General features: G+C 37.5%; 1 protein-coding gene and 1 non-coding gene across 5 annotated transcripts in view; one reads left to right on the top strand and one right to left on the bottom strand.

Annotated features, from left to right (window-relative positions):
* The window catches only part of LOC101435719 (pro-neuregulin-1, membrane-bound isoform), a 211,047-nt gene that overhangs the window by 70,646 nt on the left and 112,587 nt on the right, over window positions 1-27,814 (bottom strand). The window lies entirely within an intron of this gene.
* LOC111759597 (U6 spliceosomal RNA) lies at window positions 23,211-23,315 on the top strand. Its single transcript, XR_002793529.1, has one exon. It is a non-coding gene; the product is annotated as a U6 spliceosomal RNA (small nuclear RNA).

Genomic DNA, 27,814 nt, shown 5'->3' with positions numbered 1-27,814 from the left:
TCCAAACCAGCAGCTCTTCTGGAGTCTGTCTTGTGCAAGTCCACCATCTCTAAATTGAGGCTGTAGCAAAGTTTGGGCATGTGCATCCAATTACACTTTTCGTAAGATAGACCTGAAGTCCCCGATAGACCCCAGAACCAAATAGCTTCCTACTGGTACCTCGATCCCACACTTGGCCAGTTCAAGCTACTAAGAATTAGAAGAGAAGCCAAAAAGTTTTCAGAGACACGAGAGAAAACAGTCTGAGTAGGGCATATGCCCATGATGTATACAGGACATTCTACACTTCATCAGGGTACGCTTCATCACAGTCACAGAGAGATGGATCAGTTATGTTAACAAGTAAACTAAAAAAAGGCCCTTGCCACAAAAAGATACAACTTAGCTAATTTTATTGCATTAAAAAAAAAAAAACACACAATTGCAGGTACCCCAACTCACTGCAAAAATAGAAGACACAAACACTGTCAGGGGAAAAAACAGAAATCGCAACAGAAAGAGCAGTTTATTAATAGATCCTTCAGTCTAAGTTTAGTTTTAGAAGGCAACTTCTGTTCACTCTTCGTTGCAAATATTAGGGAAGAAAGATAATTTTATTGTTATCACATTTTTAAGAAAACAACAAACAGCCTTCTTTTTTTCCCCCTTCTCTTACTGTTGCTATATTCCTAAATTTATCCACAAACTGCCAAAAGCCCAAGTCCACAGGAGAAAAGCAGATGTTATGAGAATCTGTGAAGCTAAAGATCTTATCATAAAGTTTTCTCGAATTCTCCTATTTGATCACAAAACCCCAACTATATAAATACTAGGCTCACTTTTTCTTGGATGCCTGTTCGCTTGGCTGTAGAGCTGCTTTTTAGTTATATCAACCCCTTTGGGTATTCAAGATACTATCTTGCTTTTCTTGGCTACAGAACTCCCTCTTGGAAAACATCTGGGCCACAAGGCACATGTTGTGTTTAAGATTATGGTGTGACGACCGGAGGAGGCCAACTAGTGCCTAGACAATACAAGAACAAATGCAAGGCAAAGTAATTCAGCCTTTCCAATGCCTCATCGATGGGCCAGCAGCAAGCTGTGGTTTCAGGAGTGCAATAAAAACAGAGACAAGAATGCACAGAAAACCAAACCGATGGGACAGGAGAGGCAAAAGTGTACCTGTGCTAATTAAAACCTAAACAGTAATTATCCTAATAACTTAATATGTTATTTACGTAATTGTAGAAAAGCCGGCACCATTATGACGGTGCAAATCTGGCTTCCTGGGGTTCAGAAAAAGATTTTCTGAATTTAACGGGGAGTGAAACTGCTTGCAAACAGAGATTTCGTATTCATTCATAACTCAACAAATACTTCTTGTATATAGACAACACAAAGAGTTGGAGTTAAGCAGAGGGGAGGCAGACAGGTGGGTATTAAAAATATTAAATGACAACAACATGATTTTTGTTTTTAAGAGTTGACTGCATAGTAAGAAAAATAAGACAAATACAAAATGACCTTCATAAAAAGCGGTTTTGACAAGTGTGGTGAAACCAGGCACAGAATTAGAGAACTGTACAACAATTAGTACAATTTGTTGGGATGACTGGGAATAAAGTCAATATTTGATCCATATTTTGAAAGCTGGGTATGATGCTGACAAATGGAAACTGGCTGCTCCAGGTGGGGAGAGCAGCAGCAGTGGGAAAAGTGACAGGGTATCTGAAAAATTACCACAAGCACTGAAGTGCCATGTATCCGGGGACTGTATATTTTCTATGTTTTGGGGCCACTTAGTTTTTCTTCCTTACTTTGTTTTCCCCCATAGATAACACTGGTTGCTTTATGCCTTGTGTTGCCCTTTCATGATATTCTTTCTTATATACCTTCAAAGCAAATTCCTATTTTCTTTTAAAATCTAGCCAAGATGTTAGGGTACCCATTTCTCTTCTTGGCACCTGCAGCCATGTAACCACGCCTCCAGCAGCCTTTCCCATAAGCCCACTTGTGTGCTCTTGTGCACGCATCCTCACACACAGCTCCAAGAGTTCTCGAAGGAAGTGAGAAAGAGAGGAAGGTACATGGCTTGGGTGGTGGTGCTTGCTATGTGCCAGGCACTGTCAAAGCGCTTTACGCAAAATAACTCATTTCAACTTCACAACTCTCTGTGATAAGTGTTGTCATTATCCCCATTTTATGGATGAGGAAACCGAGACCCCAAACCATCTAAGCAAATAAGAAAATAGAGGCAAGACTCAAATCCAGGTAGTTTACGGTCTGTGCGCTTAAAAACCTCACAATGTTGTCTCCGATAAAAACGATGGGGGAGAGTAGTGGCATTAAACTTGTGAACAACCCATTTTTAGAAGCAATCACACCAGCTCCCTTCGGGACTGGATTCTTTCCTCATCCTCACATTTTGGTTTCACTCTTCTGATAAGACAATCCCACTACAATGACCACTGTTGTAAAAAGGGCTTATTTGGAGTCTTAAGCACCTCTGAGCTACAGGCTGACTACAGCTGGTGATTGTTTGAAATTTAACTGTTTCTTCCATCTTTCACAAGAAAAGCCTGGGAGTGGGACATAGTGATGGTCATAATGCAAGAAGCAATAGCCGTTCCTGGTGGATTCTACTGCTCTCTCCAGGCAATCGGAGCTGGGTGCCTGCCGGAGAGGATTACGGCCTCGGCTAATGGTTTTGAGCTTCTTGGTTTCCACTGTTAATGGATCATCTGTCTACTCTGACAACCTCCTTAATAGCTCGCAATGTGTTCAGGCTCGTGACCAGCTTTGCTAAGCCCATATGTGGTTTCTGGTTTTTCCTTTGTTCTTTTTTCCTTTTGGGACAACTTCAAGGGAGTTTAGAGGGCACTGCACTGTTACATCTTCTTTCAGAGCACGCACCCGCTCAGGGATCACACATGTCTTCTCCATCCATCCATCCATCCATCCATCATCTACCTGCCCGCTTTTCTCCAAATATATCCAGTCTAAAATTCTCACAGATGAAATGGCATCATGTCTTGGCATCCAAACACCCTTTATTGAGGTATTAGTGATAACAACACATTTTAGATTTTATTTTTTTGTAGCTCCTCTGGCCTCCTATTGTCTGCCAATGGTCCCTGGATGTCAGGGACCTCCTTGTCATTTGCTATCAGTACAGGGTGGTATGCTGAGGGATCACATATGGTTTATATATTTCTATATGGATCATGATTTACTAAACAAATGTTAATAATCCCGAAGACTCCTGAACCTGGCACTCATTCAGGAACAAGATTATAAAGAATTTAGCAGCTGGCACCATCCAGGCTCCTGCATCCTGATTCAGACGCTGGGTTATTACAGATCAGTTCCTTAGTTCAGCGGTAACTGACTACACTTCCTGTGCTTTGTGGTATCACTGGGTCATTAATACCAAACGATTTGTCTTCATGCACCACTATGAATGCGGCCCATAAATTGAGCACATTTTCCTCCATCTCCTATGAGTCATCACTGGATGCTCGCAAGCACAGAGCAGATCACATTCACAGTCTCTGGGGCTCTCTCACTTAGACCTTCCTCAACGCACTGCAGTAGAGCTGGCAATTCATCTCTCAGGACAGCTCTGTCCCCGCCTTAGAGAGTCTTTCTTGAAGGCAGGTGTCCAGATTTAGATCGCCCTCGTTTAGCTCTGGATCTCTTGAATTGGATTCAAGCAAACCACAAATAATGCTGCATCTACAAAAGGGATTCTTATTCTAGCTTCAGAGTTATTCGAAAGCCGGAGGCTGGCATGTCCAACGGGATCTTCCCTTCCCATGGTTCCCGTATTCCCACCTCCCTGACTTGGCTCCTTCTAGGGTGGATCCAAAAACTTACTTACTTGTGAGTTTGAAAAGAATCGATTATTATTCCTGGCTGCACACCATCATTTTAAATGTTTCATCACTAACAGGATATAAAAACTGTAGTTCCTTTTCCTTTCCTCACCTCTTAAATTTTTTGGTTTTCAGGTCAGACTCATTTCTTTTAATATTCCAACACAAGTTAGGTATGCCTAGTTTTGTTTTGTTTTTTCTTTTTGCTAGATGTTTTGGCTCCTTCAGAAAAGAAATGGAAAAGAATTATTGGTAACTCAGGTCTGCTAGAAGAAATAACCAGATAGATAAGCACTACGCAGAAGTACGAGATCAAGGAGGTTTAGTGACCTAAACTAGACTCTGGAGAGCAGCTGTGATGATGAAAACACACTGTGCCTTCTAATTTTACAATAAATTTGTTTTGGACCTAAAACATCAAAGTTATAGAGGAAGCACCTTATTTCTTAATTTATATTATAATATATATTATAATACATACTGGGCAGGGTCACATTCTCACTTGGGGCAGCTTTCAGTTTCTTTAGGTTCTCCAGCTGGGAGATTCAATATCTGCAGGATCATTCTCTATTAAGAACTAGAGTTGCTCAGATCTGCTTCCTCTAATTCCCTCTTGGAGGAAGCCCTTCCTCAGGCACCTCTCTGACCTTGGCTCATGATGAGTCATCAGGTAGATGCTATGAAGTGGAAGATTTTCAATGTAATTTTGTAGATACTTTTTTCCCCTTATTTTTGCATTATTTCCCAGGTGAAAAGAACCTTACAGATGCTCGAGACTAGATGCTGGCACATTCTAGTATCTATATCTCATTAGTAACATTTTTTATCACTTTCATAAGCGATTCTCAATGCAGGATGAGGGAGCCAAAACCCTAGAAGTCTAGGGGCAAAACTCAGAATCTGTACATGGGTTAGGGCCTGGGGGTTGGGGTGGAAGTTAGGGTACAGACAGAAATGTGTCACTGCATCTGAAAAATCCCTTCATACCGAGATTCTGTCTAGTCTCCACAAGGGAAAGAAATATCCTTCACTGTCATTCTAGTTGAGAACCACTCATTTACATCAAGTCCTTACAGAAGAATAAATTAAAGTGCAATGAATCTGTGACTACCACCATATGATTAAACCAGTTATAGTGGAGGAGCTTAGAATTGACTTCAGGTTTATTGACTCTAGTCAAATTACTTTTCCCTATAAACCCTGTTGTTGTCCAGACATAATATTAAAGATTTAGACATCGAACAATCCTCAAAATCAAGTCGATTGCCCACCACTGTTTGTGGTAGTGGAAATGTTCTGTATCTTGACTGTATCGATGTCAAAATCCCGTCCTGATATTGAACAGGGCAAATGGTACATAGGACCCTGTATTATTTTTTACACTTAAAACAGTATGCATATTTATAATTACCTCAAATTTAAAATTCCAATTTAATTCTTAAAAATTACCTAATTATCAGCTGGATTCACTTTGAACTAGGGTATGTACATATTCCTATCTGAAAAAGTTAGTGGTGTCAAACTGTCAGAAATTTATACCAGCTATCTAATTACTCCTCTAGCCTCACAACTAATTTTCAAGACTTCTCACAATATGTTCTAGTTAATATAAGTTGTCAAGAGAAAAATCAATATTAGGCATTGACTAAAGTTTTCTGTTCAGATGTGAGAAGTAGTCAGGAAAGTTCTCCCTTTGCATATTTGAAAAAAATGTTATGTATTAGAAAGTGGTCCTTTAGGATTATTTCCTCAGATAATCTCTCTGAAAGCTTTCTTAATAACAGGAAAAATATATGAAGAAAGAAGGTAAAAGAATGTACTGGAAAGATGAGCATGCCTCAGATCCATTCAAATGAAAATCTTTATCAATATAGAAATAAATTATCTGTACATCTGCAAAAGTAAACTACTGTTAAAATCACTTTCATTCCTATCTAAAAGTGGCATGGTTCTTGGGAAAGAGAAAAGTGATAGAAAAGCATTCTACTTTGATGACAAACAGGTCAAAAGCAAAAATGGTAGCAAATAGTCTTCCTATGTGTTTACTTCAAATAAAATAATTCTTTAAGTAGTCTGGGTAATGTTTAAGAAGGTCTGAGTGTAGCCATGTCATGATAAAAATGGTATGAGTTTGACCATCTCGCCCTCCTGACTTAGCGATGCTAGAATATATTTTTATTTACGAAGCGAGCCAAAAAGAGCCCAAGGTTTTGTAACAGGAGTTTACACCAGGCTCAGCAGGAGACCCTGGCAATATCCAAACTTAGTAAAACCTAACGGTGTTTCATCAGCATAAACGTATGAGAGCAACAAAAGGCACTGGATCTGGTTGAAGAGGAAGTCTTTCCTTCTAATCCTTAACAGGGAGGGTTGGAAGGCTTCCCTGTGTAGGAAGGAGGGGAAACATTAAGATGAATTAAAATGAGGCAATACTTCTCCTGGGAGAATTGCCGGCTCCAATAAAACATGGATGGCAGAATGTCGTGTCTGAAGATCTACGATGAATGAATAAATGGGATTCTATTTTTGCGTTCATGAAAGGCGCTGTGCCTAAAAGCGTATTCTGCTTGTTTGGTGCTTCCTCACTTCGTCTCTTTTGTTCGAAACACTGCAAAGTTGAGGCTGATTTGCATTTAGAGTCAATTTTCTAAGACTGACATTGACTCTTTGCACAAATGTTTTTCTTGAATTGTGCCGTTCTGTAGTGCTGAGTCTCCCTGGCAGTTCTCGAGCCTGTGTTTCCTTGCTTTATGGCAAGTTAGATCAACACACACCCTGGGTACTGTCAACTGACATACACTAAAATACAGAGTAAATAAAAGTGGAAATAGACGCTCTGGGCTTCTGGTCATAATGCAGAAATGGTGAAGGTCTCAGGTTTGTCTCTATTTCTTTAGGGACTGATGCAAAAATTTTAGGCTATTTTTTAAAGGCACAGACAATAGCTAAAGCCTTTTACCAATAGGTGCAAATTAAAGTTGCCTTCTCTAAACGGCTGTGATAATATTTACTATTAAAAAGATAAGAGGCTAAGTATAAATTATACTATAAATATGATTGACATTGCTACTAGGCTTATGCCATTGTTTCAGAGTTTACCTGTCAGTTTCGTTATATATTTGTTCAAAATATTATTTGTACTATAAATCATTTAAGGTGCATATTCTTATTCTAAACTAAGTTATTACAAAGGGTTAAAAGGAGAGCAACAAATCTTCCTACATAAAACTTTTATGTGTGACTAATTTTATAACAGTGTTCACTTCTTCCTCTATAAGTCCTGTCATAACTATTAATTATTTCAATATTTTATACATGTAAAAATAAAAACACTATACTCTTGGGAAATACCACCTGGTGCCTTCCCCATGGCACCTGTTAGAGATATTCTAAATGGCAAAACAATCTTTCATATAGCTCTATACTATAATGGACTTGACTTCTAGAAAGGAACTAATATATTCAGAAGGAATAAAGGTGGGCATAAGTAGCAAATATTACACAACTAATAGAATATTAAAAGATCATTTTACTCATGACTAGGTTTCTTTTTAAATAAACATCTTTTTAGTCATGCCAAAATGAAAAGCACGAGGATTACTCACGAAACTATATACTAAAAAAACAATTCTAATATAGTGACTACAACTTTTATTTTGCATGAACCTAAGAAAAATACCTTAATCTGCAAGCAACAAAGATTTTTTTGGGGAAATGTTACCCAACTACTATGTTTTTTAGCACTAAAAAGGAACAGGCATGATTTCCTTTCATTTTTAATCCCATAAATACAGCAGCAAAAATTATAAGAATTCTTAGTTTTCAGTTTAATATTTTCATAGAACTCTGTCTCTAGAAGTTAGAAGTTTGGGGGGAAATGTCTATCTTTGGCCAATCACTTGAGCAATGCTGTATTTAAAGAGAAGTAAGCGGGTTATTTAATTCAGGACTTCTCATTCTTCTATATGCTAATATGCTTTATCACATTTATCAGGAAGAGAAAGTAATTACCCAGTTTGGCCCAAGAAATCACCCTTCCTTTATTTTTTCTTTAGTATAGTTATTAACATGTGTTCACTGAATTCATTCTGGGAAATTTTCTTTAGATCTCAAATTGCTACCTATCTAATGAAGAAATTCTGCATGTATTTGTAATTTTTGAGTCTTCAAATTAGTATTCTGCATGAAATATTTATTATTTGGATAACTTTAGGCCTCCAAGATTGCTAGCCAACTTGAGAAGAATTACAGGGTTCTTAACTTGTTTTTGTTCCATGGACCTCTTTGCCAGTCAGGTGAAATGAATACTACTGTAATTTACTTAGCTTTAGCTATTGTCTGTACATTCATAAGTGAAGGAAATGCTAGATTTCAGTTAGAGGTCAGAGAAAATAAAGATAATAAGTTGTGTTTTTTTTTTTTTCAAATTCAAGCTCACGGACCCTCTGAAATCTTCCATGAGCCCCTGGTTAAGAACCTCTGAATTGGAAGCAAACAATGGACTTGGGAGATAAAACAGCTGAGTCTGATGCTAATTCTGCCACTAACAAGCTATGCGGCTTTGGGGAAGTCATTTAACTCCTGTAGACATCAGTTTTCTCATCTAAAATACAAGGAAGCTTGTCTAGAAATCTCTGTGGCTCTTCCCATGTGATTCACGTAATAGCAAAGAGCATGTGGATGTTCCCAAGGAGGTATTTATTTACCCGTCAATGCCTAGCAGTTAATTAATCAGTGGGTATAGACTGACAGCATTTCCATTGTATCCAAAGCTCAAGTCCAGTCAGATTTCTTTGCCACAAGCTGGATATTAACAAGCAATAAATGATGATTTGGTTCCAGAGTAAAAATTTTACAGGTAGTATTTTTAAGAAGAAAACATATTTCACTGATATTTAAGCAAAATTTCTTCTCTATTCCCGGACCAAGATTACAAGTATAATCATAATGAAAGCACACATGATTATAATTTTTTCCAAGAAGCATACTGCTTAAGAGTGTCAGAAAGTACATGAAGAAAAAATAGCATTTTTTTTTCCCAAGAAAGGTTTGGATGAATAAATTAGTCTCAGCAAATATTAACTAGATATTAGAAAAGAAAGTGGTATTTGTGTACATTGCAAATTAATTCTTTTCTTAAGTGTTCTAGTTCAGGTAATAAGGAAGAATAAGCACACAGAGTGTGGTACTACTAGTCAGTTATACAGGTAAAAATTTTTAAAAAACTGATTATTACAAGTATCTCTGAATTTGACTCATTTGACTCAGTGGGAGTCGGGATATCTGTGTAGGATTCCAGACACAAACAGGAAAAGGCTGTTATGAACTCAAAGGAGTCAAACTGTTCAACAAAAGAGTAGACATGATCTGTTAAAATGAGTTCAAATTCACCTGAAAACTAAAAAGAGGTTACTCTCAGAATGACTGAAAGAAAAGAAAAAAAGAACAGAGTCAAATGAAAAAGATGATCTGGATATTTATGAGAGAAAAACTTACTTGCTGTTAGAATGGGCTACATTTTGGTGTTATGGCTATTTCTGCAAATAATAGCAGTCAGTCTGTCATTATTCTCCAGACATGGTATCTGAGGCATGACCTGTCCAACTATGGAAGAAACCCATATTTCTGGTAGGTTGGCAATGGCAGGTAAGTATGTTTCATATGTTTTGATAAGCCTTTTAACACATTTTTGAATTGGTGAAGAACAGCAGGATATTCAAAAACATGGTCATGTGCCTGCAAAACTCCTATTTTAGGAGACCTATGAGACCACGCTGCTTCCTAGCCTGAACTTGATCCTATCATTTCATTGGTGTGGACGGAGCATCAGCAAATGGAAGACAGAAGGACTCGGGACATCCTGGCACAATATTCAGGACTTCCAGTCACCAATGGGATTTAATGAATTCAGTCCTCATCCATGTATTATATCCCATCTTAGTCCTTTATTTGGGATAACTGGAGAGAAACTAGAAAAGCCTAGAAATGACAGTTATTGAAACAATGGAAAATCAGTTCTTGAGATGTTAATACACTGGACTTTCCCTCCAATGAAAACAGTAAAGGGAGAATGAATAAGCCTTTGCAGGCATAAAAAGAATTATTAGAAAAAGAAAAGGGCAGCAAACTGCCCATCTGAATAGAAGATAACGGAAATATAAAATTCTTCTACCTGGTGGAATGAAGAATGCTAGTCAAGGGAAATGGACTTGGCCCAGTGGTTAGGGCTCCATCTACCACATGGGAGGTCCGCAGTTCAAACCCCGGGCCTCCTTGACCCGTGTGGAGCTGGCTCGTGCACAGTGCTGATGTGCGCAAGGAGTGCCCTGCCACACGGGGGTGTCCCCCGTTAGGGGAGCCCCATGTGCAAGGAGTGCGCCCTGTAAGGAGAGCCGCCCAGCGCAAAAGAAAGCGCAACCTGCCCAGGAATGGCACCACCCACACTTCCCGTGCCGCTGACGACAACAGAAGCGGACAAAGAAACAAGACACAGCAAATAGACACAGAGAACAGACAACCGGGGCGGGGGGCGGGGGGGAATGATTAAATAAATAAATAAATCTTTAAAAAAAAAAAAAGAATGCTAGTCAAGTAGTCAAGTTTTAAGTTAAACACATCATCCACTTTTGGGAAATATATTTACAGTTTATATTCTTTAAGGATATACATATTTTGCAGCCTTGTTCAGTTGATTTTACTGGAATGCTCCATTCTTCCCTCCTAACCAGAGCAACAGTTGTTATCCACTTAAGTTCCCATTCTTCCATCTTGCATTTCAAGTCCTGTAAAGGAAGGCCCTAACTATAGTATGATTCCAATTTTATCTTCCACTGCATCCTTACCTGTGTTCTAGCTCTGTTGCCTACTATATGAAAAACTGCAGACTTGAACTTTTAGGGTGTTTTTTACACTCCACCAATGTTTACTTTTCAATATTCCACACCTCTCTCATGTGTTAGGGTGTGTGTAGCATTCGTTTCCTCTCATTCTCGTTCTCTTTCCAAATTCTCCCCTTTGAAAACTCTTTGCAATATCTATCTTATGTCATTTACAGTCTCTTTATTACCTATCTTTGGATTTTTCTGTTACATTTTAATGTAGTTAAGTGTAGGGGCTGTGGAAGCAGACTGCCCGTGATGGACTGCTTACTAGCTTAGGTAACTCTATTTCCTCATCTGAAAGAGAAATAGCAATTAAACCTCATGCTAGAGTAGTTATGAGGACTAGATGATAGCTATCAAACACTTTGAATGTATTTGACACAGATAAATATGTATTCAGGGCTTATTCAATTATACTAAAAAGACTATCCCAAAAGAGTCACCTTATGCATGTTCATATGTAAATGCAACTTTAATACATATCCATTCAATTATGACTCTAGGCTAGACTTACGCAAGCTGACAATATATTCATTAATGAAGAATGAAACAAAAATAGTGCCTATAACATTATGGAAGAATATAGCTTTAAACAATGAGGAACAGCTTTGGCTTTTAGATGGTTACTTCTTGGGGGTACAGCCATAAGTCTCTTGTTGGACTTCTATATGTTCAACTTTTAGACCCATTTTTAAAAAAAATCACAGAGTATTACACTCAATGAAATTTTTATAACCAATGTTTTCCAAGCAGCTGTGAAACTGTCTTATTTGGTTTCATTATCGGTTCCTCCTTGTGGAAAAGGAAAGGTGCTGGAATCAATATACTCTTCATGTAGGTCTACACTGACTACATTTCACTATCCTCAGCAGCCAGTTCATAAACAAGGCATGTGAGGCAACGCACATGCAAAGATCTTAAAAGTGGAGGAAGATACAGTTAGAGTTAATAAAGAATTTCTTAGGCAGGGTCATTTTGTTAATAATAGGTGTATTGATGATGCAAGAGGAACCTTTTGCTTTATTTGCCTGACTTAGCATGCATTCTAGTTTCCCTGTCTAAACATACCAGCACTGATTATATTTCACATGTAGTCACTTCTTTTCCACGGTGATTATTTATAAAATCTATTATGCAGATTGCCAGTATCCCTGACATGGCATAGTATTCCTTTGTTCTGTTGATTCCTGTTCTCTTCCCAGAAAGGAGGGAGTCTTCCAAGTAGCTCTGTTGTACCAGTATTATTTAATGGGAAGAGAATGGGCTTTGCAGTCAGATGGATCTGATTTTTCATCTCTAGTTTCATCACTTATTAACATTGTGTTCTATGATTGTTACATAGCATCTTGGATCCTTGAGTTCCTCATCAATAAAATAGGACAATAAATACTATGTATTTTTATTGCATTATTTTAAAGAGTAGGAAAATACCTAGGTCATTCATTCATTAAAAATACTGACACAGCTTAAGCTACAAGGAAAAAGAAAAGATAGCTTCTATCCTCTTAAAGTAGCTTGCAGTCTAGCAGAAGGAGACAAACAAATAATGAGCACTATAATAAACCTTAGTATGAGGCACACTGGGAATAAAAAGAAGGAAAGGTAAATTCTGCTTGGATAAAGGAGATTAAGTTTCAGAGAAAGTTATCTTTGACCATGTCTTTAAAAAGATCCAGTCCTGTGATCAATAAAGGTAGTCGTTGTCATCATGGCATCTATACTAGCCTTCTTCTTCATCAACAGCTAAATCTGCATGTTCATAGAAATAGAAGGTCACAAGTTTCCATAGTGACAAAACAGATCATGACTCACTGATTCACCTGAATCACATACCAAATCGATTTAGTGGCCATGTCAGAGGGCCCTACTTTGGAATTTGTGCTCCTGAGTGTGACAGAGCTGGACTCAGATGTGACTTTTCTACACATGCCTCTTCTGTCACTTTTACTGAAACTGTGGTTGGTGCTAGCGATGGTCCATACTCAGGAGACTTGGATCTCTGGATTGCCCAAATGCCAGCTGGGCCCTGAGCCTCAGTAGAGTGGCGACTCCTACTCTCTGGTTTGTTGGTCTTACCCAGGCCAGCTAACAGGAAGGTGAAGATGGTCAACCACCACACCAGGGAATCAAGAGTGCCTACAACTGCAAGCAGAGGAATTGCATCCATCATCCATGTGGAATCTAAGCCCCCTGTTGATCTAGAGGTGGAGAGGACATCACCATCCCAGGATCCTCAGAATGGAGGAATAAAATATGGACTAGAGTGAACTTACTGATATCCTACTATAAAACTGTTGTGACTGGTAATAGAAGAAATTTTAGCATCAAGGTGGAGAAAGTGGTCGCAGTAGTTGCTGAGGATAGGGAGAGGGAAGAAGAGATGTGATGTGGGGGCATTTTGGGATTCTGAGTTATTCTAAATGATTTTGCAGGGTCAAATGCTGGACTTGATATATCCTGCTATAACACACTGAATGTACTGGGGGAGAGTGCGAACTACAGGGTAAATTATTATCTATGTAGTGCAGCAGTGCCCCAAAATGTGTTTACCGAGTGCAATGAGTGTGCCACAAGGATGGGGGAGGTTGCTGGTGTGGGAGGATTGGGGTGAGGGGGGGATGAAGGGTATACAGGAAACTCATATTTTTTAATGTAATTTTTTTTGTGATGTATATATATTAAAAAAATACAATTTACAACAATGATAAGGTGGGGGTGAGGAGTGAGTGGGTTATATGGGAACCTCTTACATTTTTTGCTTTTTTATGCTTTTCAATTTAACGCTCCTTGTGATCTATTAACTTTAATAAAACAAAATAAAAAAAACAACAAATCCATATAGTGTGATTAATTGTTCAGTGATCTATGTAGGTTCATCACCTCATCACTGCTTGCCTGGGACTTTCCTGGTTTTAACACTGAATCTTCAGCATCCCAGGAAACCCTCAGTGTCTCGGTTTTAAAACTGAAATTCCCCGTGGCCAGAAACTCCAGCAGGGTTGAGCAGATAGGGACAACTGGTCACCCCAGATCTATGTCAATGGTTAATACTTTTTAAATGAATGAATTCCCATTCTATCCACAGTCCATTCATTTTGAAGCTGTGTACCTGGTGATAAAATTTCTTGTCAACCAACCATTAGACACATTAATAACAACCTTTTACTAAGGATATGGTAATTATGTTTGACACTATACCCAATTCAATACATTACCTTAATTCACAGTTAATGTCAATAAAAGGTAAATTAGAAGGATTAACCAAAAAGTAAACGGTCATAGGTTAATTTACAAAATAACCTCCTCCAAGTCTATAATAACGACATTTTGTTATTTTGAACAATCACATTTTCTTTATCTACAGGTAATTAAACTGTAGCAATGCAAATAACTGGAGTTGAGATACTTATATTAGCGCACAGGAGTACACATACATACAAATGCTTTAACAAAAACTTCTTTCATTCTGATCAAAATGAGTGTGTTTCCACTCAAAAATATATGAATTTATTATTTTGCTTCCAGGGAAATGAGGATATAAGACCAGAGGAATAGATTGGGTTTATAATGTAGTATTACTCATTACATGTCAGATTAAAACCATTTCGATTTACATTATCGGTTAACTTCTTTACAATACAAATATCCGATCACTTGATAAAAAGTGCCCAGTCAATCCCAAATAGTAGTGTCATACTCTGTAATGTAGAGCAAATTTATATACTACAGTGAGGGAAAATCCATTCAATTTTGAAGGTGTATTAAAGGTAAGAAATTAAGTGACTCTTTTTGAGAGCACTATGTGCTTAATTCTTTTGAAAACAACTAGCTAAAGTTCTTACACTAAGATCATTCTTAGGTTACAAATGGAGGGTATGGACTTCCTGTCATTATTTTCAAACTTTAAAAGTTACACTTCATTTATTAATACAACATTAAAACTATCTAGAAAAGGAACATGTGCTACAAATTGTTAACAGTTTACTAACTTACTATACACTTAAATGGTTGGCAGTATACTCAGGAATTCTGAAAAATATGTTGGCTTCAGGACATTTTAACTTCTATGAACAAGATTCAGAAAGGAAAGGTAAATCAGTCTTCATTTGCCCAGAACAGATAGCTAATTACCTAATAGTGTGTAGATGTTTACTTTTTCCTTTTCTGTTTCATTTTTCTTATATTTTTCACACTTGCACTCCACCCAAGCAGTTGCTAGTGTTTAAGAGCCAACCATTACCCAGTTCCATTGACTGACTAACTGAAATTTTCTATCTTGAACTATTAAAATTACAGAAAATATCTTGTAATACATGGATTTAAAGATACCACATTCAGAATGGGTTAACTTTTCGCTAGACTGGTTGCTGCACATGTGATCATCTCTGTCTTTCAAATAAAGTAATACAAATGGTTATCTATTTCTTGTCCCCACCGGTGAAGTGGTATTAATTAATTTCACCAAAGCCCAGAAGTCCAATTTAACCTTCTTCACTCTTATATTAATTGCTTTGAAGAAGGTAAAGCAAGTGATTGAGTCAGGAGCTTATTTCCAAAGCCTTGTACATAATGAGAGCACTTCTGAGCACTCATTAAAAGTTGACCACCATATAATGTTAGGGATGAGCACTTTAGAGAACCCTTAATTGGACCCAAACAGAGTAAGAAAGTCTACAGTAGTCATTTAAACAAGACCAACAGGGAAAAAAAAAACCCAAACCCTAAATAGCTATATTATTTAGACAGCAGGTCCAATAGCCAAAATACTTGAAACTGACAGCAACCTTAGACCAGAAGGGACATCCACTTTATTATATGTTTTCACTTCCCAAATTCGCAGCCCCTTCCCTGCTAATCTTACCCCAGCCCAGCCCTTTGTAAGTAATGCCTTCAGACAGACAGACAGACAGACAGGACACTAGCTGAAAACAACAAATCAAGTGAGCCAGACTTCCATGCTAGACAGTGAGAAAATGTAAATTTATGTTCCCCTTAGCTGGTGAAGAATTTAACTATAGCCAAATTCATAAAATGGAGCTTTTATGCCCGTCATTCCTATAAACAATTAGTATTCCTGATTTATATATATAAGACATTGGGTAGTATTTGTCTATATTTCCATGTAATATTGAAGAGGCCATCTGACTTTAGAGGGTTTTTGTAAATAGACTCTACATTGAAAAAGTGACATGCCAAATGTAGCAAAATGCTAATAGTTGGTAAATCTGGGTATCTGCATGGAGGTGTAGTAGAATTCTATGTATTGTTTTTGTATCACTTTTGCAATTTTCTTTTAAGTTGGAAATTATTTCAAAATAAAAAGATTTTTTTCCTTATAAAAAAGAAAGGATGAAGGGACAGCAGAAGACAGCAACGGCAGGCATGCCTAGTAAAATATATTATTATTGGTGTAAACAGTTTTAGTCAGTTTTAGAATGTGCTTAGTTTTAACTTCGTAAGGCTAAAGACAGGGTTAGGCAGCAGCGGGTGGTAAGGAAAGGCCGCTACATTTTCTTTCCGTTATCTGGTTTCAATGGCCTGAAAGGCAAGTGGAAATTGCTTGAGGGAATACTTTTAAAGTGTCTGGGAGAAATTCCAGGAAATATAAAAAGACTGAAATGAAATTCTTACAATTTATAGAGATTCTGGGGAAATCATAACTTATTTTAATAGTCATCTGTAAAATTCATGCTACGGAGAGATGACTAAACTTTACATAGTCCTCAAAGCTGGTTTACTTAATTATATAATAAAAGAGAAGTCAGGCAATATTAGGGGAAAACTCAAGTATATGCTGGCAGATTTCAAAATCATTCCAACGGTTAGAGAATATGATCAGTGAACTCCACACTTAAGGTTATCACATATTTGAGATATTATTCCACTTCCCTCCATATTTTTCAGGTAAACAAGTAAGCCATTCATTTATTATTTCCTGAGAACCTAGCACCTGTAAAGTACTGTGTGTAATGAAAAGATAAGTAAGATCTAGCCTCTAATATTTTTTTTGCAGAGTTTACACTAGAGATAAGGAGGCAATTAATATTAATTAATATACATTTACTTGACTATCCCCGCTTGGATAAGGTGACATCATCACGGGCACAAATCTCCTATCATGTCCCATTTCTCATCAGTTGTTGCAGGTAGAAGAAATTTGGGGCAAACTAGTTGGAGCAAACGCCGATGTTCATCACTTCTCCTCCTTCTGCTAGACCCCAACACAGTAACTGGGATTATTGTACCAATGACTGAATCTAGACATTCTTCAGACACACAGGATAAGTAGAGAATAGGAAGGCTGCAGAACTCAACAAGTCATACTTGATAAAAACCATCCCTACTACTGACTACGCGTCAGTCCCAGAGTTTACAAAATCCTTTTCACATACATCCTCTCATTTAACCCTCACGACTACCTTCAGAGAGAAGGAAATCAGTTATTTAGATGCAACAAGATGAGGTTGGTAAAGTTGAAGTAAATTACCCAAGGTCACAGAGCCAGTAAAAGGGAGAGTTGGAACTACCATCTAACCCTGAGAGTTGCTCACTTCTGTCTAATTGAGAAACATAGAGGAGCGGACTTGTGAGAGAGAGGACCCAAGTGGCATTAAGTCTGTCACTGAAGGGAGCAGCTGGAGAGCAAGATGTTGCACTACCCAACCTAGGGAGGTGAACATAGTCTCAATAGGGTCCATACATGGCCACCTGCTGTGGTCCATGATGACTGACTGACTAAAGTCAAGTTCCAGGCATCATTCCTTGGTCCTTCCCCAAACCACTGAGGCCATTCCACAGAAAGGGCTAGAGCCACTGGCTTTAGTGCTACCTGCTAATGCCAGTGAAAGAACACCTGAATGGGGTAGATGAACTTGATTTTGTTGCAATACTGATTTACACAGCACCATGACTCTACTATGATTATCATTATGGTAATAATTAATAGTAAATAGTATTAGTTGTATCAATTACTATTACTACCATTTACTCTGAGGTGTATAGCCAAAACAAGCTAGTGAAAAAAGCTGGCAATGTATGCAACTGAAGTATTCCTGATTCTCTTAATTTGTGATCAATTGAACGGAAAATAGCTACAAATTCCTTTTTACTTAGTAAGTTCAAGAAAGTTCAAGTTAACATAATAATAGTAACTCAGATATTTTACATATAAATATATAATTTAATCAAAGAATTACTAAAATATCCTACTTCCTTCATCATATATTTGTCTTCATTAAAAACTTCAATTTTTTTTCTCCCCCTAACCCCAACCCCTCAAGCAGACAGTCACCCTCTCTCTCTTCCTCTCAAGCACTTCAAATAGTTCTGCAATATAGTTGTTGTTCAATTAAAGATGGAATAAATGTATAAGTGAATGAAAAATTTTTTTAAAAAGCCAAATAAATACTTTGACCTGAGCTGTTATGGCTAAGCAGAAATGATGAAATTCAGACAGTCCAAATCTTAATTGTTTTACTTTGGATCTCTCTGAATATAACCAACACTTTTTTATCTGTAGATATGTAAACTAATTTCCATTCAGTTCTGGGCAATAAGGACTTCCTCGAGAAAAAGGAGTCTTAAGATAGATTCAATTGAACAAGACTTGAGAACAGTCGCAAAAGCTGACCTCTTAAAGTGCGAGGTCTCTTAATTAATATTCACTTGCAAATTTTCAAAATAATTCTGGTGCAAATAACTAGATATGTGCTATGGGAATGTGTTTTTGTTGGTACAAGTAAAACAAGAAACTGTATTAACTCAAAATTTTCAAGAAAAATAATATAGATTCGTTGGAGCTGGAGACAGGAATACTAGAGAGTAATTTTCAATCAGAACATACAGTAAGATGGTCTTGTCCTTTTATGTGAGTGCTAGGAATAACTCCATGCTTTTGTAGAGTATCCAATTCAGAATCATGAAAATCATTCTCTCGTTCAATGCATTTGTAGTGAACTAGTGCAATACAAAGAATGCATCCCCCTAAGGAGAGACCACCGTTCTTGCTTTGGAGTGGTATTTCCTGTAAGACAAAAACCAACTGCTCAAACCAGCAAGATGGTGGCAGAGTAAGGAGCTCCTAGAGTCAGCTTGTGCTACAATTAGTAAATACCCAGGCAGTTAGTAAACACCCAGAGCTCTGTGGAGCTAGCTGAAGCACCTGTTTGGAGGCTCCAGGAGGACAGAAGAGCATCCTGCCACATCCTTGAAGTAATGGAAGAAGGAGACTGTCCATCTGCATAGAAGACTTGTAAGTAGAGGCTCCATGCCCCAGAGGCCAGTGCCCATCCTCCACTGGAGGCACAAGCTACCTTGGGAGCTGTTCCGTGGCTGGAATTGAAAGCTCCACTTCCCAAAAACAGGAGAGGAAAAGACAGTTGGGCACCACCCTCAGCTACTGATGAATAAATTCAGCAGGCTAAAGTACAATCCTGAGAAGAGCTAAAGTCTGAGCCTGTCTAATTCAGAAAGAGGCTGGAGCTGCCATCTTAACTCCATGCCTGGCACAAGGGGAAGCATGGCAGACTGAAAATCCCAGTGCTGGTAGGGATTGGCTTCTTTCCATCCAGGTCAGATTGCAGCTCTAGCTAGGCCCCAGCCCCACTTCCAGCAGGTAGGAAGCTGCGGGGACCTGCGCCAGTCTCTCTGGGAAATTACCAGCCAAGCCAAGGAGGCCAGTGATCATCTTATTCTGGCAGCATGAGCCACTCCAAGAGCCATTCTGTGGCTGCACCTGGAAGCTCTATTTCCCCAAAACAGGAGAGGAGATAACAGATAGCCACTGATTTTGGCTACTAATTAGTGGACTTGGCTGGCTGAGGTATAATCCTGGGAATAGATGGAGTGTGAATCTGCCCAAGTTTGACAGAGGCTGGTGGCCACCATTTTGACTCTTTCCCCAGCCTGACAGGAATCCAGGCTGACTGAAAATCTCAGTGATGGTAGGAACCAGTTTCTTTCACCCAGATCAGTTTGCATCATTAGAGCATTAGACTAGGCGTCAGCTTTGCCTAAGGCAGGGAGCAGGTTGGCAAGCCCTGCACCAGTCTATCCAGTAATTGCAGGTACCTTTGGCTGGCACAGACTGAATAACTGGAAGTCTACCAGGGCAACTGTAGTCACCGTGGACCAGTACTGCACAAACTGCTGCCCATACCTGCAGCTCCATCCCCATCCCAGGGAGGGACGAAAGGGGCAAGAAGCTTCATCAGTCTCTCTGGACAACTACAGTCTAGGCCTGCATGACTTGGATTATTCCACACAGCTGTGACTCTGTCCCTACCCCTGGCAAAGGAGAAAGTTGGGATAGGCTTCATTGGTCCCTGGCACAATGAGGGCAGCTTGAGTCTCCACAGTTTATTACACCAATTGCAACCTTAGCTCCTACTGCACAACCAGCAAGGGATAAAGGTCAGGAAGCCCTAAACTAAAGAGAAAACCTGCACCCAGAATAAATACTCTAGTAATCCAGATGCCAAAGCACCAAAAAAAATTACAAGATAAGCTTCCAGATGGCATAAGGAATGAGACAACTAATCATAGATGTTCAAAAAAATCTCCTTAATAAATTCAATGGGGTGGCAAAAGAGATTAAGGATATTAAGAAGACACTAGATGAGCACAAAGTAGAATTTGAAAGCACACACAGAAAAATAGCAGATCTTATGGGAATGAAATGTGCAATAAATGACATTTAAAAAACATTGGAATCTTATAAAAGCCAATTTGAGGAGGCAGAAGAAAGGACTGGTGAGCTTGAAGACATAGCCTCTGAAAGTGAACATACAAAAGAACAGATAAAGAATGGAAAAAAATTGAACAAGGTCTCAGGGAACTAAATGACAGCAAAAGGCATGCAAACATATGTGCCATGGGTGTCCCAGAAGGAGAAGAGAAGGGAAAATGGGCAGAAGAAATATATGAAGAAATAATGGTAGAAAATTTCCCAGCCCTATCGAAGGACATAGCTATCCATGTCCAAGAAGCACAACATATTCCCATCCAAAAAAATCCAAATAGATCAATTCCAAGAGACATACTCATTAGAATGTCAAATGCCAAAAACAAAGAGAATTCTGAGAACAGCAAGAGAAAAGCAATGCATAACAGATAAGGGATACCTAAAAAGGTTAAGTGCTGATTTCTCACCAGAAACAATGGAGGCAAGAAGACAGTGGTCCGATATATTTAAGATAATACAAAAGAAAACCTTACAGCCAAGAATCTTATATCCAGCAAGACTGTCTTTCAAAAATGAGGGCGAGATTAGAATATTCACTGATAAACAGAAACTGAGAGAATTTCTAAACAAGAGATCTGATTTTCAGGAAATACTCAAGGGTGTGCTAGAGTCTGAAAAGAAAAGACAGGAGAGAAAGAGACCTGGAAGAGAGCCCAGAAATGAAATTATATCAATAAAAGTAACTAAAAGTGTCAAAAGAGTGATGAAAATAAAATGACAGATAAAACTCAAATAGTCAGGAACAAACTTAACTAATGAGGTAAAGCACTTGTATTCAGAAAACTGCAACTCAATGTTAAAAGAAATTTTAAAAGGCCTAAATAACTGGAAAAACATTCCATGCTCATGGATTAGAAAACTAAATATCATTAAGATGTTACTTCTACTCAAGTTGATAAACAGATTCAATGCATTCCCACAAAAAATTCCACCACCTTTAAAAAAAAAATTGAAAACACGATCATCAAATTTATTTGGAAGGGTAAGGGGTCTTGAATAGCCAGAAAAATCATAAAAAAAGAAAAGAGAAACCTCAACTCCAGACTTTAAATCATATTACCTAGCTATAGTGGTAAAAACAGCATGGTACTGGCATAAAGACAGATACACAGACCAATGGAACCAAATTTATGGTTCAGAAACAGACCCTCATGTGTATGGTCATCTGATTTTTGACTAGCCTGTCAAACCCACACAGCTCAGGCAGAACAGTCCATTCAACAAATGGTGCTGAAAGAAATGGACATCCATAGCCAAAAGAAGGAAAGAGGACCCTATTTCATACCTTATCCAAAAATTAACTCAAAATGGATCAAAACCATGAAAATAAAAGAAAGAACCATAAAACTTCTAGAAGAAATTGTAGGAAAATATCTTTAAGACCTGGTGGTAAGTGGTGGATTCTTAAAAGAGATAAGAGGAGGACTGAGATGGACTACTGATATTAAATGTATGTAGAAGTTTTAATTAGCTTTACTGTAAAAGTGTGGAGATGTATAGAGTAGATGGTAACACATAGTGAGTAATGGCTAGTTTATAAATGGGGATGTGGTTAAAAATGGTTGTCTTGGTATATAAATGCCAATTGACAGAATGCTAGAGATTAATCTAGGAACTGAATAGCACAGTAAACCAAGAGGTGGATGAGAATTGTAGTTGATGGTACGGATACAAGAGTGTCCTTTATGAACAAGAGCAAATGTACCTCACTACCACAAGATGTTGGGAATTGGCTAAGCATGGTTTATACAGCCAGAGTGACCTATGGACTGTGGTTAGCAGTAATAATATAATATTCTTGCATCTATGCGAAAGATGCATTGTGTTGATAATGAGGCAGTATGGAAAATGTGAGTCAAATGTACACTATGGACATGGTAACAATCAGATGGTATTATCTTACCTGTAGCAAATGTTCCACCACGGTGTAGTGTGTTGATGGAGGGGTGTTGCTTGGGAATTTTCCGTATTTGCATGATTGTTTTATAAGTTCCCAACTTCTGTCATTAAAAATATATTTAAAAAATAATAATAGGGTGGGTTGGGGGAAAGACACACCAAATGTAAGATAAGGACTACAATTAGTAGTAAGATTTTGACAATATTCTTTCATAATTTGTAACAAATATCTCATGACAATGCAAGGCGTTGGTGGAGAATTGATACATGGGACCCCCGTATGACGTTATGCAAGTTTGCTTTGTAAGTTCACAACTTTTACTATATACCTAATTGTTTATATATGTTCATATATAAATGACACAATAATAGGGTTGGTTGTGGAAAATACTTTGGTTAGTAGTAATATTCTGTCAATGCTCTTTAATCATTAGTTAAAAAGGTTTAACAACAAAGCAAGTTATTGGTGGTAGGGTGAGTTATGAGAGTCCTGTATGATATTATTTATGCTTGTTTTCTAAGTTCACAACTATTACTATACACTTACTGTTCATGTCTGTTTATGTATGAGTGATATACTTCAATAATTAAAAAAAAAAATAACAAAAAACCAACTGCTCCGGTATATGTGGTCCAGATACAACTGAGAAGCAACCTCAGTGGAGCATACAGCACTAGATTGGGGAGGAGACGTGGGCTTAATCAAATGATGCCACTATGTCTTAGTGAGCCACTAACACCTCTACGTCTTGCCTTTATCCCTTTTAAAATACCAGGGGGAGGGAGAGTGCAGATAGTAATTTATACTAAATGATACCAAAAGTTCCTTCCACTGTGTTCCCTTTGGCAGCACATCCACTGAAACTGGAATGCTACAGAGGAGATTAGTGTGGCCCATGGATAAGGACGACACAAATTCTTGACGTGTTTCCTATTTTTGATTGTACAAGGCATGGGACTGTATAAAACAGTGAACTCTATGGTAAATGAAGGATTGTGGCTAATGGTACAACTATATGAATGTTCTTTCATGAACACGGTGTTAGTAATAGGGGGATGTATGGAAAAATACAACAAATGTCAGCTATGGACCATGGTTGGTAGTGATTTTGATGACTTTATTTCATAATCTGGAACAAATGTTCCACAACAAAGCAAGGTGTTAGTGAAGGGGTGAAGTATGGGAATTCTGCATGTTATGCATGATTGTTTTGTAAGTGCACAACCTTTCTAATAAAAAATATATTTAAAAAGTTCCTTCCATCTATAATTTCTGTAATCCTAAGAAAGAGAGTTACTACTTTTAAATTATACTTGTTGTGAATAAAAAAGACCAGTATGCAGTATTATAGTCAGGTATCTTGCCTTGCCTAGATCTTTCTGGTACTTTGCTTTGGTATCAGCCTCCCTTAAAAGAACGGGAGAGCGGGTGCAGCTCAGTGGTTGGGCACCTGCTTTCCATGTATGAGATCCTGGGTTCAATCCCGAGTACCTCCTAAAATAAATAATAATAGTAATATCAAGCATCAAGAACTTACTCAAGTAGTTTACTTTTAAATTATTCCAAGCTTTTTTGTGTTGCCATGGTCTGATTTAGGGGAGACATATTTAAGACAACACATTTCCAATCACTGTTGTCACTCACTGCCTATAAATTTCCTTTAAAATTCTCTGAAATTGGGCACAAATGAAAAGGAAGTCTAGGCTTATACTGAGGAGAAATTCAGGTGAAAAATTTCCTGAGCTTTTTAGCTTGATAACGAGCTTCAATTTAACTTTCTTAGTAGATTTATTACATGTCACATTTTACTTCTGCACATGACATGGGCTTTGAATTTGTTTTATAAAACAAAGCTGGAGTCCAACAGGGATAAAATACATTAAAAGGAGTCAAGATTGCTTTACTCAATTTTCATCCTGAAAAAGTCAAGTTTAGTTTCACAAAAGCCATGTTACAGCATTTTTTCCATCCACATAGTAACCTTCAATTTATAAGTGAAAGGTTTTATGCACACAGAGAAGCAGACTACAACATTTAGCTTGAGTATCACTCTAGTGCCACGTCAAACAACCTCAATTTTGAAACAGGACACTGCCAGTTCACTGCACAATTCATGGGTCCTTAGAAATGATGTGGAGCAATACAAAGGATTTTCATATTTAACAGTGATAAATGCACTGCAGCAGTAAACCTAGAGTAGATTCTTTTTCCCATAGATAGCTAACTTATTGTCTCCACATAGGAATTGACCACCTGGGAGAAAATATAATACAAAGCTTAGTTGTTGTTTTTTTACTGCTGCCATAATTTAAGATTACAACTTGCTATTTATTCTTCTAATTGCCAAAAGGAAAGACCGGAAATGAAAACAGTAGAAGACAACGATTTGTAAAGCATTTTTAAAATTACTTCTTGTGTAATGAATGTGCTATTATTCATTGCACGAATATTGTTTAATCTATTCAATGACAGAGAAACTAAAAGTTTTCAGAATATCAGATTCTCTTATTGCTATACTTGGAGATGTCTTACCTGATAAACTGATAAACTCTATCATCAACCCTGTAGTGCAATATATCCACATCTATTATTTAAAATTTAATTGGAAATTTTAAATATATTTAATTGAAATCTTTATGAAGTGTTGAAAGAAATTTGTTTTACATAGTATTTACATTATCAAATCACATTTACTAGGTTGACAATATTTGCTTAGATCATCTGGTTGCATAAAAATAATTTGCCTTGGGATCTGACACCAAAGCTTTTAAAAGATATATTTTGGTTTTTGTTTGTTTTAATTGTTATGTATAAATACTATGGCAATCTTGGGTGTTTATTTTCAAACACAATTCAATTTTAGGGTCAGTGAAAATAATAGGCACATTCTTATTTTATAAAACAATGAATTATTTCATTGTTGCTAGTTAATTTTTTTTTTTTTTTTTGGTATCACATCCCAGAAAGAGTGGGAGAGATGGGTACAGGAATACTTGGGTACTCTGCCAGTTCTTTCCATGAGTTTTTCTGGGCTAGCTCAGAAAGTATAATAAGCTATTACTATTATTATTATTAATTTTAATTATATTAATGAGAATAACAAAAGACTGGCACGTGAAGGTCTGTATTACAACTTATCTTTTAATCTTATGATTCACTACGTAAAGCAAAAGGAACTTTATTTTTAATTTTTTAAAAATATACTAGGTCATCCATTGTGTACTTAGGTAAATTATCTTTTTGGCTGCATAAATATCCATTCTACAATATACCATAACTTATTTTACCAGTAAATGGTGGACATAAGGATTTATTGACAAAGGTTCACTTGTATAAACAGTAACAAAAACGAGGATTAATTTGTCTAAATTAGAATTTGGGGGGTTCTAGGGTTGTCAATATTTTTCGTGTGACATATTCTTACAATGAAGAAATAGAAGATAGCAGAGTGATAAGATCGATATATGAAGAAAGAAAAGATGCCTGAAGCAGTGTGAAAAAATGCTTGGCTAAAAAAAAGCAGACGATGAAAATCACGTATGGAATAAGGGTCAGATAGGAGGTCTCTACTTTCAAAGAAAATGGAGAAGGAACTACTTCATAAAGACAGTGACAAGACACTTTGACAATTTCATAGTGAAATGGAGTCTGGAAAATAACTATGGAAGCAACACCTATTTTTTACACTTATTGTGTAATGAGTTTCTGATCACCTGAATATGTTTATGTTATACTGGTTTGCTTTTTATTCAATTTCTTCACCATATTGTTGTTTAAGTAAAAGTACTTCAGGCTTATTTATTCTTTAGAGATTCATGAGATGATGGCACTATTGGTTTCTGCTTAATTCACGTTATAAGAAAAAACAAAAAGCTATTGAGTTGTTGATCATGTGTATACACACATACACACACATATATATGTTTTATGCTGCTTATCTTTCTTTATGATCTGGCGTCATCTTGTTGACTATGAAAACAACTATATTCCATATATTCCATTTGAGCTTTAATAATTAAGTTAGCATTTTCTGCATAGTGTGGACTAGAAATTATCCTGAGGAAAGCCCTGATTCAGCTCTCTCATTTGTTACAAAGACTCTCTGAGAAAGATACCTGGAACAAAGATGTCCCTAATCAAATCAGCCTTTGCATTCCCTGATGAGGCTCCACATGTCAATCCTGCTAAGAGCAGAAATTGTTCTGAAATAGATGTTGTAATATGATGAGGATGAGCAAAGGAAGAGGTAAGGATAATCGAAATAATTCCTGACTCTTGTCGCTGAGCTCCTTTTGACCAGCCACTAATTTAAAAAGTTAAACTAGAACAATTCAAGGATGGGTTTTTTTTTAATGTGCTAACGAATATAGCAGCGTAAGAATAAGCCCAAATTAATATAGAGGCCATGGGAGAAGCAGCACTAAATGAATAAAAGAACTTTTTCTAAATATAATTGCCAGCTTCCCGTACCTGTCTCAATTCCTGCGGCTAACAGGAATTTTCAGGTCGCCCTCCTTTTATGGTGCAATGTGTGATTCTAAGCAAACCGTGCAACCAGTCTTTACTCTCTCGTAGGTAGAATGGCTTTGGTTATGGTTCACTGCTCAGGAAATGCCCTCTAAGCACCCCCTGTGTGCTACGGGATAACTTCCACCCTAGTACTTAAATATTTTTAGGCTAACTAGCCAAACAATTTTACCTTAGCTCAAGTCCTTGAATGGTCACTATTTCTGCATGCACAACATTTACAACTTCTAATATCTTGATATGTTTTTCCCATTTCTACAGATCCCAGGTTTCGATGGTGCTGGAGGATTGGGTGGGGGATAAGAACAGAATGTCCCCCAAAATGTCACTAACGCCCTCAGAGCCAGGCTCCTAGGAGCATGGAGAGGGGAGGAGAAACCTGAGGAGCTGGCTGAGAAAGGAGAAGGAGCCAGGGAGAAGGGCAGAAGGGCTGTGAGGGGAGGCACTTCTCATTGGCTCAAAGTTGAATGAATTTGCACTTTCCATACCATTCCGTCTCTCTGTCCCTCAAATCCCAAGCATACTTTGCCTTGATCAAAGCACCAGAGCTGTCCTGTTGGCATGGTTAAGCAGAGAAAGGCAGAAGAGAATGAGTGTCAAAAATACTTTCAATTAAAAAAGAAAGCTCTTGAAAATTTAACCAAGAGGATTACTTGGTTTAGCAATAACAAGCCAAATAGTAAAACTTCAGGTGTTTGGATATTTAATGACATAAAATGTTCATAGTATAATGTTCAATTTAAAAAGCAAGATACACAATGGAATATACAGTTTAGCTATGAATTTGGTAAATACTCACAAATAACTCCATGAGATAGGAATGATATATATCACAATGAGTTAATGCTATCATTTTTCCTATATTTTATAGTTTTCACTTTTCCAACCATCCTTAAAAAATATAAGAAAA

Source organism: Dasypus novemcinctus, chromosome 29 (genome assembly GCF_030445035.2).
Source record: "Dasypus novemcinctus isolate mDasNov1 chromosome 29, mDasNov1.1.hap2, whole genome shotgun sequence".
NCBI classification, from domain to species: Eukaryota; Metazoa; Chordata; class Mammalia; order Cingulata; family Dasypodidae; genus Dasypus; species Dasypus novemcinctus.
This window is presented reverse-complemented; position numbering and strand designations above follow the sequence as displayed.